Source organism: Mastigoproctus giganteus, chromosome 2 (genome assembly GCF_048544385.1).
Source record: "Mastigoproctus giganteus isolate SK-2022 chromosome 2, ASM4854438v1, whole genome shotgun sequence".
NCBI classification, from domain to species: domain Eukaryota; kingdom Metazoa; phylum Arthropoda; class Arachnida; order Uropygi; family Thelyphonidae; genus Mastigoproctus; species Mastigoproctus giganteus.
This window is the reverse complement of record NC_143576.1, coordinates 229244497-229259604: the sequence shown is the minus strand read 5'-3', so window position 1 is coordinate 229259604 and position 15108 is coordinate 229244497. Positions and strand designations below refer to the sequence as shown.

The following is a 15108-nucleotide window of genomic DNA, read 5'->3' as shown; positions in this document are numbered from 1 at the left end:
GACATAGTTCTATATTTATCATGCAGTATATTCGGTGAACAAAAAATTTTCTTAAGACTACGTAATGACGTTAACGAGAAAGGAACGAATAATTAAATAGGTTAATTAGCATAAGATCATTTATTTTACAAAGAATTCTCTTATTCAACATCTGGTTTCATTTGGCCATTAAAATTTTACTGTAATAACAGCGTGGAAATCTTTCCCTGTACAGAATAACATCATAGTTGTAGAGGACACGAATAGAATCCAGATGTGATTTTTCTTCCTTTTTTTTTAATATTTTTTCGTCTCCTCCCTCATGTTTTAATATTTTCATTCCTATTGGACGATTGTAGTTATTAAAGGCCTACTTGAAGTAAGTATTATACACTCGAGTCGCTTTAAATACTTCAGAGGTCAGTTCTTGCTTGGATTTGTGCAGCAATTACAGCAAGCTTGCTCAGTGCCAGATAATTAATATAACGATTCTACCTCTAATTCTCCAAGGTCTACTGTGATAAATTATGTACAGAATGAAATTCGTGTTGACTGTGGTTGCTATTTTACTAATCACATTAGTAAGTATGCGACTTGTTTGTTTAAATTTAGTAAGAATTAGCTCTTTTACTAAGGGGAGAAATACGTGGTTATATCGCTAAAAATATTAAAAATATATTGAGAACAAAAAGCCATGAAACTATGAAATATTACCCTATTAGCAACTTTAATTTATTGTATTTATTTCGTGTTTTAAAAGCTCTCTACACGTTCTTTAGCATTAAATCTCTTAGTTGGAGTGTAATTGTAGTCTACTGTTTGGTATTCACGCCACCTTTAAGAGTAGTATATGTACCCAAATCTCTATTACTGTTCAATATATACATCAGAAAATTGAATAGTTATCCATAAATATGTTATTTTTCGAAATAGTTCTATTTGTTCAGAGTTATACATCACACAAAAATAATGTATGACCTTGTAATCTTGACATTATTTTAAATGGTAGTTGATACTTCTTCCCTAACTTATACTATAGAGGACATCCCCCTTATAGACAGTTTGTCCAAGAACGATAAAATGCTACTGAATTACCGATACTTTTCGCTGAAAAACCTGTTTTTACATATAACAACAAAATATATATGTTTAAAAATACTGAATTAAATGGGAGTTGGGGTGTTTAAAGCAATAAAGATAATCCTAAATCGGATTGCATCTGATAAAAGGCCTATAAACTCTTAATTCCAACTAAGCCATTTAGTGCTATTATATATACCCACTTATTTACTGACTGCCAGGAACCCAAAATGATAAAGTTCTATTAGTATTTTTGAAATCGGCGAATATGGAATTGGGTATTCATGAGTGTTTATGAAAAAAAAAGGATAAAAAGGTAGCAAACAGAGTGACTTTTTAAAATTTTTATTTAAATCAAAATTGGCTAAAATGTCAGCCAACCTCTATACGGCATATCACTTAGAGTGTTACATTTGTCTAGAAATTGCATACGGTAATATGTTTATAGATTGATTAGCAGAGGGAGTGTTGTAAATAGAAAAAAAAATATCTTGAACTTAAAAAAGCGTTCGAAAGAAAGTGTACACAAAAGTTATTATAAAAGATCTTCTACCCATTATAAAGGGATTGTTGGTGCAAACCTTGAAGGGCTTGTTAGACGTTAATGTGCAGTCGGTCACTATCAGAATTTGTCATCACAGAGACATTCAGCATCGATTTGCAATGCGTTGAACATTGAAAGAATCACTGGGGACATCCTGTCTAGCCTCGTTAGGCTTCTCAAGTTGCCTTTCAATGATAGAAGGTCGCTAACTTCCGCTATGTCTTCCTTCATGATGGAGTGTGGCTACTACTGCTGAGATATTCAACGAATTATTCATCCTTGTAAACAACTGCGCAGTGATACATTGGTTTTGATCTTTACCTGCTATTTGCAAATAGCAGGCGTCCCTTTCTTCCAGAACAAGTGAAAATAAACAGATTTAATGTAAAATTTAGCTATGAGTGTACATACTTTTATAAATTAATACATACTTCAATACGTTAAATCTCAAAGAATGAAATGAAACACGCTTCATATCTGGATTTGTGAGATGGTTTATCTATATTTTGTTAAAACGTGCTTCATAAAAACAACACTTATCCCTTCCCCTTAAAAATATTAAATGCGCCACCACCCTAGGCTAGCCCGCCCTACACTTTTGAAACCTCTGATCTATGGGTATGAGCTATTTTTTTATGAAAACCCCTAACACGAAAGATATTAGAATTCATAGTACTTATTACCGTGCGTGGGTTCAAAGTTGAGAGGATGAACAGTGCTCATGAAACTATCTTCAGAAAAGACATGCAGCAGAAACAGGAGGTCTATGTGAGAGGGGATGGAAGGACTTTGTTAGAGATGGTTCATTAATTAACCTAACTGACCTCCTTTGAATGGAATCTAGAAGCCTGGGAGAAGTTTTAGGGGCACCGCCCCAGACGTGGGAACAATATTTCATGGTGGGGCGGATTTCCATTTGTACAGAGTGAAGAGCTGTTTGAAAAGAAATTAACGCCGACAGCGAAAGAGAAAACTCAGTTTTTTAGATGCAAAGGAAGCAATATTTGTGATGTGCTTATGCCGAGAGAGATTAGAAGTCAGGGTAATCCTTAATAGAGATATGTGATCTTGTCTAGAAATCAGAGTGTCACAGATAAGCATAGGAGCAGAAGAACCCCTTTTTGCAAGATATAAGACACGACTGGGTTTTAGAAATATTGAAAGCAACTAAATTATCTTTGCTTCACTGAAGAATTACTTGGAGATCAGCATTTATGAAATTGGCAGTGGATATTCGAGAAGTTGAAGCCGTTTGCTCAGGGAATGAGCGACACTAATCTGATACGTGTGACGATTATGCTGTTTTATTGAAAATGTTACAATTTAATTGATTTTTTGGGAAACATTGAACTCCAACGCGAGTTCCCCACTAAAGAGAAGCCATCAGGGCAATGACAGATTAATGGATCTACATAACGTACGTGTTGTGGAAGGGGAAGGCTCATTTACATCTATGGCCGAAGGGAGAAAAAAAACTCTCTTAATTAACGTAAATTAAGACGCTTTTTTTTAAAATTTAATTTAATTTATTTAACCATACGGTGGTTTCTGGACTGATGTCTATACGCACTTACATCATTATTATTATTATTATATATTTGCATAATATTGCCCTGTTTCAACTTTACATATGCTTGAAAATAGAGACATCCTACAACAATCTACTTGATTTCTTGTCCAGGGGACTTCATGGATATAATTTTTAACAGAATTATTACATAAAACGTGCAACGTGGAATCGTTCCGAAAAAAACATGCCGAACATCATTCGACAAAGTTCTATTCACTTTGGTAGTACAAGGTAGGGCTGGTCTTTGCGCAGGTAACAACTACCTTCTTATTGAAACTTTATCAACTCTGTGTCCCCATGATCCTGCCGCGTAAGTTATTATGACAGCAAATAAACATGCATACAGCATATTTAAATGTTTCATTTTATTATACAAAAAAATATACTATTTATTAGGGTCATCCGTAATTGATTACATCTACCCACGTGCTTATATCTGTAAATTGCGTGTGTTCTCTGGTCGATTTGCCTACTTTGCTGGACGAAAACTACAGTTTCTGGGGAAACATTTTGCTGTCTACGCCTGAGACCGATTAACTCAGCCAATGATATTATCACACAACTTTCGCGAAGCACTCTTCGTAATTTCATATAAATTACGTCCTAGAATATGCCACTGTGATCCGTTCTTCCTTAATCGTGAGATGTCTTCTTTCACTCAGCTTACCTTTGAGTAACATACATTTGGGCTTCGGTATTGAGCTTTCCAACTTATTTTCTCGTGTCCACTCCTGAACAACGTTGAGGATACTTTTTGGCTTTGTTTCCAGCTGATACCTAGAGTCCGCTTCCACCAAAACCAATAAATCATCGGCATATGCGAAAGCTTTTGTTGGGCTGGGCAAGGTCCACAACAAATCAACCATCACAATGTTCCAAAAACTTGGACAAAAAATCGATCACTGAGCACATCCTATTTTTTTTTTTTTTTTTTGCACAGTTTACCCTATTTTCTGTTGCCGCTATTGCCATATTTATTTACTGTCTTTAGTAAAGAAATTCTTGGGAGTGTCAGACCAGAATTTTCCGTAGGATGGAATTTAATGTCAGCAAGGAGTAAGTAATAATAACGTTCTAACTTAACATATTTACTATTCTGTATTCCAGGAAAGAATGGCCCTCCTAGAAGCCTTCTGAATTTAACACTATACAGGGTGATTATAATTAGCATACATATTAGAACACATAGAGAGTATCGGCACTGCACTGGCACAAAGGACTGTTCTAAGGCAAAAATCGATTTTAGCAAAATTTGGCACTTAGAACACTTAAAATCAGACCAGGAGGTAAAAAACAAGCCATCCTCGCCTGAGACCGATTAACTAAGCCACATTGTGAAAAAAAGCCCATAAAAATTCCTCACATCATTGACGGAATTCGAACTCAGGTCTTTTCCACTCAGTGTAAGGAGGACAGTGATTATACCAACTGTGCTACACATGAGGACCGAATATCTTCGACGCACAAAATTGAAACGTAGGTTTTTGTCGCAAATTGGGTTAGCCAATATAATACAGAAGTCTGAAGAGACGAATAGTTTGCATCCAGCGAGGTCAGACATTCTTGAAGGTATTATTAATGCGATTGCTGTTTCAATGATGACGATGATAAATTGTCCGCCATTGACAGGGTGTTTACACAATTGAACCTTTCATGGTCAACTCTCAACAAGGTCCTGCGAAGCGTGCTACACTATACCTGCAGAAACCGAGCATGTTGTAGCAACTGAATTTAATGATCCTGAGAAATATTTGGATTTTTCTCTTCAATTTGTGACTGGGATGGAGACGGGCATTGCAACTAACTGGCTTTGGAATGTTCTGTGGACTAAGAAGGAACACTTCCAACTAAATAATATTATTAACACTCACAATTGCCAAATGTGGGGAATCATATCCAAGAGTCGTCGATGGAATTCCACTGCATTTTCCGTATGTTACTGTGTGGTTCAACTTAAACGCAACTGTCCTTATCAGACCCTGCTCTCAGGAAGCTCAATCGCATGGCTCTGCTCAGTGTATTATTCCGAATCTTCATGCTGGAGGCCGCTTGGATCACGCAGAATAGCGCACCACTGCATATTATTTTGCAATTCACTATATAATTTACTAATTACTTCCAGTTGCTTGATCACCTTACTGACCGTTCTTAATCTATGCGATTTTTGATTGTGATGTTATTTGGACAGATTATTTGAGACAACACAGAGACCCTGGCAGATGTAAATAACATAACGAGTACTGTTAGGAATTTTCTAAGTAAATGATACGAGTGACAATTGACAACATGTTTCAGGATCAGGATCAACATGTTTCAGCATGTGGACATCATCACATCGAAAATTTTACGAAGATTAATGTTGAAACATTGATACCGTTTGCATAGCTATTCACCCTTTTCAATGTAGAGAGCAATTTACCTCATTGTGGCACTTACTGAACTTTTTTTGCACCAGTCTTTTTTGTATTACCTCACTATTGTCCATAGTTTATTTCAGATCTGTGATTATCCATTTTCGGTCTACATGCATTCAAAGCGGCGCAGTTCATTATAACCACCATGTACATCACGTGGTGGCAAAAATTCAGAATGTAATTCAAAAGGCAAGTAAACATGAGAGAACACTTAAAAAGAGCTGCACCGGAGCCTTCAAGTCGATTTGTGGAGGAGAGGGCATAAAATGTAATAGGATGTACTTTTACCATTTGTGGTAATACACGAAGAGGCCACTTTAGGCAGGTGTGCCTAATAAAATGGCCAATCAATGTATAGGAGCTGTATTTCAGTTTACCCCAAAACATTATTCAACTGAAAGAAATAAGTTTATTCCAGTAAACTTATTTCAAAGTATAATCCGTACTAGTTGTATTACCTTCATCAGACTATTAGGTCAAATACATAAACACTTTTAAATCAAAGTATCAATTTTAGATAAAGCCTACAGACTGGAGCTGATACCTGTTATAAGTATGACATAGAAATAAGTAAAAGCTAAACAATTGAAAATTTATATTAGGTTAATTTAAAATAATTAATTTAAGTGAAACATCTCATTTCCTATATAAAATCTAAAATGCATTACTGGTTTCACTAAAACATAATAGTTCCAAAGTTAACTTTTATATAAAGATTATTTGTTGACTGCCAACAGCTCGAATGTTCTTCAAGTGAAAAATAGACGTCAATGTTCTTTTGTCAATTTTTAGTTCGGCCTTTCTTTGCTTATCCTCTTCCCAGATCACTTCCAGTTTCCTACTTAAACTTAATTCACCGAACTTCCTTTATGTGTCTGTTTGAACGGGGGCTTTAGTAGGGAGGAGGGTAGAGTACTTCTCCCATATACTATAAACAGCCGTGTTTTAGTAACTCGTAACTGAGTGTAAACAAATGAGGTTTTGCTGAAATACATAAATTGTCTGTGATAGGAAAATGATCAGAAAAGCAAAAAAAGAAGAAGAAAATGAAATGGAAAACGGTAATGAAAAAGAAATGTTTATAAATTAATGTAAAATACTACAATGCTTTTGTCCTTAAAATTGTATTTTAAGTACGTGATTATTAAGAATAACATAGTTCAGGGGATGGCCAATGGCCAACCGCAGCACGCGTACCACTTTAGGCACGCGCAGCTCGTTTGCGGTACACCTCTCGATATAGAATAAAAATAATTTAAAAATTTATACAACTGATTTGAAAAATTCGAAATTAAGAAGAACACAACATTTTAACCTGTATTTTTACTGTTAGAAATTACGAACCGGATTTCAATGATGGGGATAACGGCCCGGTGGGAACAGAAACACATAAAGGAAGTCCACGAAGAGCAGCGTCCATTGATTACCACTCTGTCTTCTCCCACTCAACCATCCTTTTATCCATAGTAACAACTTGTCCTTAATAACACACTGCTCCAATTTATACAGCAGTCTTTTATGTGCAACAGCATCAAACGGTTTTCTGAAATCCGATGATTTGATATCAAAATTATTGTTTGAATCCAGTTCCTTTCTAACCACATCGTAGTATCCAATCAAATATCAGGCTTAATGTCCAAGTTTGCATATGATACAAAAGTTGGCGAGGTTGTTAAAGACAGTAATGACAGAATGCTACTGCAACAGGATCTAGAAAATTTCGGCAGATGGGTTCAGAAGTGGCACCTGCAGTTTAACATTGACACATGCAAATTGACAAATTGTGCAAGCAGGTATGAATTTCTCTGACAGTACAGACAGGCTGCCAGGACAGCTCATGGGGTTTTGTCAATGATATAGAGAAATTTTGCTAGCGGGGATAAGGAGGTGATTATCCCTTTGTATAAATCAATGGTCAGGCTACATCGTCAGTATTGTATACAGATCTGGAGGCCTCATTTTAGGACGTACAGCTGCTGGAACGAGCACAGAGAAAGGCAGAGAGGTTGGTGAGTGGAAACAAAAGAGTGCTCTTACCAAAAATATCTTAGCAAAAATATCAGCTAACTACTTAGAGGTATGTTTTTTTTTTTTTTTTTTTTTTTTGTAGATAAGTGGTAACCGAATCCTTAAATGTATGTAGTTCGTGCGTTTCTTTTTCCTTTCTCTTCTTTTGCCTTCGGTGGCACACGACACATTTCCGATATAAATATGTGACACGTTGCAGGAAAAGGCTAGTCACCCTGAAATAGTTAATTAACGAGCATTCCGTTTCGTAAAATTTATCTTGATCTTAATGGTATTCTAAAATAAGCCGATATATATTACACTACGATCCAAAAAGAATTCGGGCACTCTTATTTTCATAGTCAATTGTACCTTCCCTGATAAACATGTGGCTCAATCATTTTCCTTGAATTATTCAAACTACCCACTTCCACAACAACAGATGGAAGCTTGTTCCAACAATCAACCACCTGCTGGCTGAAAGCAAACTTCCACACATCTGTCCTGAAACCATCCCTCCTCAATTTGAATTCATGTCATGCCCACGCATGTGCGTAGTCTGAGCAACAGGAAGAATTTAGAATCATCAGAATTGAGCTTACTCAGGCCATTGATTCCATTCAAGACCTTAAACACCTCAATAAGATCTCCTTGCAGATTTTTTTCTAGAATCCAGATGCTGCAATTTTCAGAACTGAAGCCTTTCTTGGTAAGACCACTCTTTTGCTCCTTTCACCAATAACTTTGCCCTTCTTTGCATCCATCCCAGCAAATCTACATTCTTCTTAAAATGAGGCCTTTAGACCTGTATGCGATACTCAAGACGTGGTCTGATCCATGCCTTGTACAATGGGATAATCACTTCCTTGTCCCTGATAGTAAAGTTCCTGTACTGTACTCAAACTAGTATATAAGGAAGCCTTCGTGGCAAGTAGAGCTGAACTGACTGATTTTGAGAGAGGTGTGTTTGTGTCGGATGTCACATTGCTGACATCTTTATTCATGCAATTACGCTCCAAACAGTATCCTTCGACGTGTTGTTGACAGCCTACACCAGTGGTTCCCAATATTTTGTCACTCAAATCTCACTTGAAATTAAGATATTCACGGCAAACCTAAATATTGATTGCCATTGAGCTCAGTGGAGTTTTCTTAATCTTCTGGTACACTTGAAAAATGTTGTGTACCCCGCATCAGTGTGCGGGGTACATTGTTGGGAACCACTGGCATGTACCATTCAAAGTCAACCGGGTAATGTTATCATGAAATGGAAACGTGAGGATACTGCCATCGTAAGCAATATACAGGGAGACCACAGAAGCTCACTCTACGTGACCCTCCGGTCAGGAAAGACAGTACGACAATCTCATTAGACATTCCTGCAGAACATCGTTAACAGGGTTAAAGTCCACACGAGCACACTATGTACAGAGCTCTACAACCTCGGTTTTTCATGAGACAGCGGCAGCACATGACGTTTATCACAAACGGCAATCGCAGCCTCGCCTTGCATGGGGCAACGATTGCCATTATTGGTCCATAGACGTTTTTTTTCATAAACCTTTATATAAGGTTTATGAAACGACGAATCTCCAATCAGGTAGGTAGGTGTGGGTGCAGAGGACGCCTGAACGTGTACTGTCAGAATATATTGTGCAATAATTAAGTTTGGAGGAGGTGAAATTATTATGTGGAGCTGTTTCATCTAGCGAGGCTTAGGATTTTTTAGTGGTTGTGTGTGGACTTGTGAATCCTTTGCCCACCTTAACATTTGGACAATTCCATGCTTTCTACACTCTGGCAGGTCTTTGGTCTAGACCACTTGTTTGTTTCAACAGGACAATGCTCCATTATTCTGTTCGTCACAAATGTAAAAATTAGAATGCCTAACTTTTAAATTTGTGACCAATGCAGAGTCTAAATTTGAATTCTATGAAACACTTATGGATGAACCTGAACTTTGGGTAAGGGCCAGACCAACACATCCCACATCGGTAGCTCAACTGGGTACTTTTTTGCAAGAAGAACAGAATATGTCATAAAGGTCAAAGGGGACTGAGAGGGTATTGATGTCCCGAAGTTTGTTGCATTACATCTTCGTCCGCAATTATGGGATGAAGCTGGCCCACAAGAACGTTATGATACTCCCTTATTACTCTGGCGCGCCCCAAGGCCCTTCAAAGTAAAGATAGGACCGTAATATACCACGAAAATTCTCCACACGATGTTTCTCCTCAAAGCGCTGTAGCCATTCTTAGAGATACTTAATACCACATGCCCAGAACATCACGCGCCTATTTTATTTGAGTATGATTAGAAGTGTGCAGATGTCAGACAGTTCAGTTCGAAGTAATCCATTGTAATAATTAATTTCAAAAAACTGGTTTTCAGTATAGATTAATAGTTTATATCGTTACCACCGTTTTGAATCACATATCTGAATCAGTCTCGTTTTAAGAGTATGGATATTCATTATATTTTAAAAGTGAAAAAATGACTATTATGAAACTTTGTCCTTCTCTGGTTGTTCAAAGACAGTCATTAGTAGTGGCATTCCTAGGGTATGTGGTTCGCAATTGCAATTTGATGCCCAGATGCCAATTAAAATTTGGCACCCCGTTTAAAATTTTATTTATACGTTTCAGGTTTTCAGGCACCCCTTGAACGTTGGCGCCCGGGTGCAGTGCAGTGCACCCCTTTCACCCTCGGGACAGCTCATTCGGGTTAATTATATCAATGTTTTAAGAAAATCTCTGCCACCTAGGGAACTTTTGGCCATGAACCATATATTTAAGGAACTGGAGAAGAGATGGCTGACTTATGAATGTAGCCAAACACCAGATAGCATTAACAGAAATCGATGCGTTCAATAACGTTATTTTCATCACTTTACCTGTACTATACTAGCTCACTACGAGGCTGTGCTAACCGATCTGTGAAGCATAACAGAGTTCTTTAAACAGACCAAAGCAGAAAACCAGTAATTGGAAAAAAAGAGCGAAATCCAGCAAGAAATTCGTCTATTGATTTTATACCTAAGATATTTACTGAGGGATAAAATAAATTTTGCTTCATTTGCTACTGTGGGGTATGTGGTATGGATTTTACAATCACGATGATCTTTTCTTGTTAACCCTTAATCATAAGTTATAAGTTATTATGACTGGTGTGAGGGTGAAAGAAGCATTAGAATTTCAAATACAGCAAAATTCAGTTCTTGGCATTAGAAAGACAAGTATATACCATTCCTATGTTTTTTCAAAAATCCGTTTAAACTGTACTATTGAGAAATTTGAATTACACAGTGAAATTCAAATTGATCTTGCTATATTGAAAAGTATTAACCAAAAATTTTTTCCACTTTTTATACCATTTGGGTGGGGGTACTGAGTATCTAGTGTTCAAGGTGATATTTTAAACTAAAAGACTGTGTTTTTGAGCAGTCACATTAATTTCATTCAATTGGGCTTTTCCACCATTGCTATTGCAGGCAACTGCAAATATTTCAAAGATGCAATGAGGTATTTCAGCATTCAGGCCCCCCTTCCCCAAATATGTACATCATATGAACACTGCTGAAGCTCTGAACTTTTTCACCCATTTCAGCCTGCCCCATGTGCTAGCCTCAAATACCTCTCCTGAAAATCACTTTTCTTTTCACTTTTTCATTGAACAATCCTTTCCATTTTGAAGATGATAATTTTGTGTATGTTCGGTGTTTGTTATTCTAATAATAGACAACCCAACTTGCAATCTTCACTTTTGGTTCAAACTGATTTACTGCTTCTCTAGCTTTCCAACAAAATGCTAGGAATTTTTTTTTTTTTTTTTAATATTGAAGCAACCATTCTTCAGTCCAACTTTACTATAGGTAATTTCCTTTGGTGATTTTGCTATTCATAATTGCAATGGACTCTTTTTAAAAATTGCACTCTCACAAGAGATAATCTTTACCGCTCAGATGGACCATTGTTCCATCCAAGATGACCAACGCTCTGACCTCCCTTCATCTTCAAAGCCCAATGATTCTGTCACTTGTGTTCATGATATAATCAGGTGTGATTAACGTTTCTGGACATGTCAACTAACTTTAACACATGATTTGGGAACATCTGTAACATCTTCAGCCAAGTTTGTGCCTCACATCCAAACTCATTATCACAGACAGCAGTTAGTTCTTGCATGTCAGGATTTCATCAACATGCTTCTGCCAACTCACACTTGTTTCATCCATCTTTGCTGTCAAATCATGAGTGTATGATAATCCAGAAACAAAGGCCATCCTCCCAATGGAAAACCCAAAAAATATCTTGCCAACAGCAAACCAGGTATACTACAAATAAAATACAAAATGGAAATGGTGACTGCACAGAGTTGTTGTTGTTGTTGAAGGTTTTAATGCACAACGGCAGCTAAAGGCCATTATGCACCAATGGTAGGGGTTACCAGGTGTCATTAAACATGAGATGTGTATTTCGTGGTTTGCACAGAGCCAAAGAATAATCAATCATTAGAATAAACTTCCACCTAGTGCTGTGGATGGATAGTTTGAACAAATTTAATGAAGGTTTTGACAAATTAGTGAAAGGATGGGTAAAAAAAAAAATGGGCAAATTTTTCCCATTGTTTGCTTGGCTTTCCAAAAATATTAATGCTGCAAGGTTGACAGGTAGGTAGGATATGTTATTACTGGATAATTTAAATAGAAATAATCATGGGAGTAACACTTTTTCTATTGAAAAAGGCAGGTCAAAACTATACCTACAATAGTGAGGGTGAGAAGCTTAGTGTGTAATCTTCAGCAACATATTGCTTTTTTCCTTATTACAGTGTATGCTTGGAATTTTAACTTTTTTTTACGACTGGTTAATACTCAGCCATTTATTTCTACAAATTGAAGTGTGACTAAAATGGAAGCTCTTCATACCTTATATAGCAACAATAAAATTATCAAAAAAAGATACCTATTACTGTAAACAGGAAATTACTTCAAAAAAGAATAACTGACATACAAGTTAATTATTCTTTAAATCTAAAATAGCTAGGAACAGCATAATTTTAAGTATATCTCATATTGTGAATACCTTCATGATTTGCCATGATATTGCACTACCTCGAATAAGTAATGCTTCACCAATGGAGAAGACTATTGTTACTTATTCTCAGTGAATACCACCACCCAGACGGCACTGTTTCAAGGCTATTGCCATGACATATCATCATTGCATCACCAGGATACCTACCCACCCACAGAGGAAAGGCCAAATAGCCTTAAAACAGTGCCATCTGGGTTGTGGTATCCACTGAGAATAAGTAACAATAGTCTTCTCCTCTCCATTGGTGAAGCGTTACTTATTTGAGGTAGTGGAATATAAATGTTTATACTCCGGGATGACCAAACAGTCAAAGGAGTTCACAAGCTTAACAGAAACAGCACCGTATTTAGCAGCCACGGGCTTGAACCCCAGTCACTCAAGGCACGTACACTTATGCATCCGCACACCTGACCACTCAGCTAAGCGGCCGTAATCATGGCAATGCTTTGTGAAGGCATTCACAATGTGAGATATACTTAAAATGATGCCATTCTCGGCTATTTTAGAGTTTGCTGTGTACTAATATGATGCTCTTGCATTAACTTGCACATCAGTTAAACTTTTAAACAGCTGAGGCATAAGCCCTAAAATGCATTTAGTTTGAAAAGAATAGCAAGCAGTTTTCCTGGGCAAATAGATTTTGCTTGCCAAGGAAAACTGCTTGCTATTCTTGAAACTGCTATTAAACTAATGTAAACAAAATTTCATTTTATCTAACAGGAGATACATTTCATCAAAAATATGCTTTAACTGCTTTATATTTAACCACACAGTACATGTAAACTATTAATTATATTAAATGTAGTATATAAAAGCCAAGAATACATCATTCTTATCAGCAAAAACTTTTGAAAGGTGATATTTTATGAAGTTGCGGAAAAGTTTATAAGGTCAAAATTTTGTAATTAAAGGTAAGAAAACTTGGAGTTCACATGTGCAAATATTATATACCATCTCTCAATGGTTTTGATATTCAGATGCTATGGTTAACAAAAAAACTGTACATGCTACATTTGTTTGCTTATCATTTTCAGGATGTGTAGCAAGTTTAGTCAAAAATAGCTTATTTTATAAACATTGCCAAAGAAATGCTAACTTGCGAAGAAGAGATTTTAATAAATTATAAATTTATCATTCATATTCACAACTTACCACATATTTAAAAAGTATTTAATTTCCCAGAAACAGATTACTGAATTTTCAGAATTATTTAACCATCACACATACAAAGAACACCACTTTGGAACCTTGTACACAGAGAATGTAAAATTAGACAATTTTTGAAAATTTTAAACTTTTTCAATTAGCAACTAAAGAACCCTTGATCTAGGCTTCTATATGTATTTTTTCTGGTCTTTGAGTATGCATATACTCAAAAGGATACCAAAAAAAAGTATTTTATTTTAAACTGTTATAAATGAAAAGATCATATAGTGATATTTTCCTTATTTCTCTTAGGTCATAGACCAGTGTACTGGAGAAACCAACAATAAAAAGAAATTTGTGCAGATCTCTAAGCCAGCAGCACGTTATCAACTTCGAGGTAGCAGTAATCCGGGTAAAGAATTTCGAGAGAGTTGTCAGAGAGAACCAGGATGTCAATGGAAATGTCAAAGAGGAGCTGGGTGCAACTGTGTCTGCCTATCTCTTTCCTCTGCATCAAAGAAATCTGGAACAGGATCCAAATAAAAAGGCCTAATTCGTGCCTAAATATTCATGTAGTGTAATATAATATAATTTTTTAATAAAATGTTCATTGTGAAAGTGGCCTTGCTGATGCAAAATTCTCATTATGGTAAAAAAACAAATTGTTCATTCTAAACTGGTAAAAATGTTGCTGCTAATTTGTGCCATTAGACACATTATTAGTCAGCACAATATAGGCTTAGTTTGCCTATTATGCAACTGCACAAAACATTTGATATCACATAATTTTCCCATGCTAAAATATGCATTAATCTTAAATATTACAATATCAAATTTCATGTGCATATAATGACTAATTGTATATAACAGCAATAACATTGACACCACATATTAATAGCTTAAGTGAAATAATTTTATAAAATATTGTATAATTAAGATTTCAATATATACAGTAAACCCTCAATTTAACGGACTAATAGGGGAGAAGGGGTGTCCATTAATGGCAAAAGTCTGCTAAATCGAATGTAACCTGGGGGGGGAATTTTTTATTGTTCTTAAAGTAAAAAAAAAGCTTTAATACAATATACAGTATTATACAATATAAAATTGTGTTGCAATTTGGCCTTTGATTTACGGATATCAGAAACAGTTTGTTTTTTTATGCCGTAAATTTCACAAACATGTGCTACTGATATGCCTTGTTCTAATTTCTGAGCCACATTTAAGTTCACACACTTTCTTTTAACTCCTCTATCACTTGATGCCATTTTA

The 15108-nt window shown here is 36.0% G+C and overlaps 1 long non-coding RNA gene across 1 annotated transcript; it reads left to right on the top strand.

Annotated features, from left to right (window-relative positions):
- Positions 1-401: 401 nt before the first annotated feature.
- LOC150090220 (uncharacterized) lies at positions 402-14454 on the top strand. The gene is made up of 2 exons (XR_016546699.1): positions 402-560; positions 14149-14454. It is a non-coding gene; the product is annotated as an uncharacterized LOC150090220 (long non-coding RNA).
- Positions 14455-15108: the final 654 nt, after the last annotated feature.